Source organism: Paroedura picta, chromosome 1 (assembly GCF_049243985.1).
Source record: "Paroedura picta isolate Pp20150507F chromosome 1, Ppicta_v3.0, whole genome shotgun sequence".
NCBI classification, from domain to species: domain Eukaryota; kingdom Metazoa; phylum Chordata; class Lepidosauria; order Squamata; family Gekkonidae; genus Paroedura; species Paroedura picta.
In genome coordinates, this window is record NC_135369.1 from 13,795,577 (window position 1) to 13,798,146 (window position 2,570).

Below are 2,570 nucleotides of genomic sequence, written 5' to 3' on the forward strand. Positions count from 1 at the left end.
TAACACCTTGAATAAAACTTTGCTGGTCTTAAAGGAACCTTTGGACTCATGTTTTGTATGGTGCGACCCTGTTACCTGCGCAGAAAAGCCATCTTGAATAGTTCCGTTTCCATGGCAAAGGGCCTCTCGTCCTCTTCTACCCATTTGTAATCCGGGTTGGAAATTGGAACAAGTAGCTGTTGCTACATCCTGTGGTAGCCTCATGAATGTGTTAATGGGATTATTCATGCCACTGAATTAAAATGACTAACACGACAGTCCTTTGGATGTTTACAGGGAAGTAGAGTCCTACTCGGTGGTTACTCACAGGCAAGTGTGACTTGGAAATGTTGTCCCCAGCTCGGTTTATATTTAGATCATGCATCACAAACAGTTTTATCCATCCCAAAGTAACCCTTGTGCACACTACATATTTTGTATATGGATTCAACTGTACATCAACCCAGCTCATATTTGCCTTCTGACTGGCAGTAGCTTTCTGGAGAGCCAGATAAAATTTGTTTGTTTGTTTGTTTGTTTGTTTGTTTACATATAACTGAAACTATACATTAAACCATACATATGGTTATAATGTTATAATTATAACATTCATGTTATTAATTGATATAACCGGGTAACAGTATAACATACCAGCATAACAGTATAACCTAAACAGTAGTAACTCAAACAGGTCCAGGAGTCTCAGGGGGTTTCTGGGGGGGGGGAGTGGGGGCAGGGGCCCTGCAGATGTTGGTTGGTTGGCCTGGTAGAGGAGCTCCCTTTTGCAGGCCCTGCGGAACTAGCTCTGTCAGGGCCCTGATCTCCTCTGGGAGCTCGTTCCACCAGGTGGGGGCCAGGACAGAGAAGGCTCTGGCCCTGGTTGAGGCCAGGCGAACGTCTTTTGGGCCAGGGACCAATCCCTCACTCCTCCCCATGCAGCCAGGTAGATGACCTTGGGCCAGGCATAGTTCTCTCAGAGCTCCCTCCTCTCCACCAGTCTCACAGGTCTTCTTTTGTGAGGAGAGGAAGGGTAGGCTCCTTTGGGTAGTAACAAGGATACAAAAGACCAGTCCTTCTTCATCTTCTGTCTCTGACAAAGATCTTTCCAGCCACTGGGGATCCTGGAAAATTATCCTTTGTTACATTCATTCCAGTGATTTTTAAATACCCCCACCCTTTACAGGAATGTTGTTAATATTGACATAGAAGAAGAGCAGGTTGTTATATGCTGCTTTTCTCTACCCAAAGGAGCCAGAGCCCAGAGGCTGTCAGGAAGTGTACCAGCAGTGGCCAGAAGTCCAGAAGAAAAAGAAGAAGTTGGTTTTATACCCTGATTTCACTGCCCGAAGGAGTCTCAAAGCGGCTGGCATTCGCCTTCCCTATCCTCCCCTCAAAAGAGACACCCCGTGAGGGAGATGAGGCTGAGAGAGCCCTGATATTCCTGCTCGGTCAGAACAGTTTTATCAGAGCTGTGGCGAGCCCAAGGTCACCCAGCTGGTTGCATGTGGGGGAGCGCAGAATCAAACCCGGCTTGCCAGATTAGAAGTCGCACTCCTAACCACTACACCAAACTGGCTCTTTAGCCAGGTGGTGGCGGTGGTTACCCAGAGAGTTCACTTTGCCCCCTGCCTGGAGTTGGCAACCAGGCAGAACAGGGGGTGGTCAAGGACGGAGCTGGCCCTGCAAGGCAAAAGCAGGGCCGGATTAGAAGTCCATGCTCCTAACCACTACACTAAGCTGGCTCACATAGAAGATACACAGGCTGCCACTCCAGAGGTACAAGTAAATCAATATTCAGTTTAAGACAACCAGTCCTAATAAGACTCCCAGGTAGGCTTGACAGGTCTGAATGGGGAAATACCTAGCGATTTTTGGAGGTAGAACCTGAGAGGGACCGCAGTGGGGCATAATGGCATACAGCCCATCCACTGAAGCTGCCTCCCAGGTGAACTGTTCTCTGTAGCTTGGAGATCAATTGTCATGGTGAAAGAACTCCAGCTACTACCCAGAAGTTGGCCACCCCCCTATTGAGGCACTAAAAACAAGAAGTCTCAATCAGGCAGCCATGAAAACTGTCTCAGTGTACCAGCAATGAGTTGGATTTAAAAATGACATTCAAGCCACGAAGGTAATTAGTAGTAATAGTAGGAACAAGCGAGCAACCACTTGCTCCTTCCCTCAATTTTGTGAGTCTTGCAGGCGCTGCTGGACTCGGGCTCTTTTCTACTGCCCCATCCAGGGCTGCCCGTCTTGATCCCTCGCCATGCAGAGCGGGACTCAACCTTGCGGTATAAGGACAGGCGGCCTCCCATTCTAGCAGGATCTGAAGAAGAGCCCGACCAGCTCCTCCTCGGCCGTCGATATAGTCCGCCTTGAAGGCCCTGCTGGCTCTCTTCTAATAATAATAATTTGGAGTTCTGCAGGGCGGGGCGTAGGGGCGGGGTCTCGGGGCCCGCGGTCGGGGGTCGCTTGGGGCCCGCCCCGGCGCCGATCTGCCGGGGGCCGCTAGGTGGCGCCGCCGTCCCGCTCCGCCCCCACCCCCTCCCCTTCCCCCTGCGCGCCGGTTGCGTTGCCAGCCGCGCTGCCCTGCC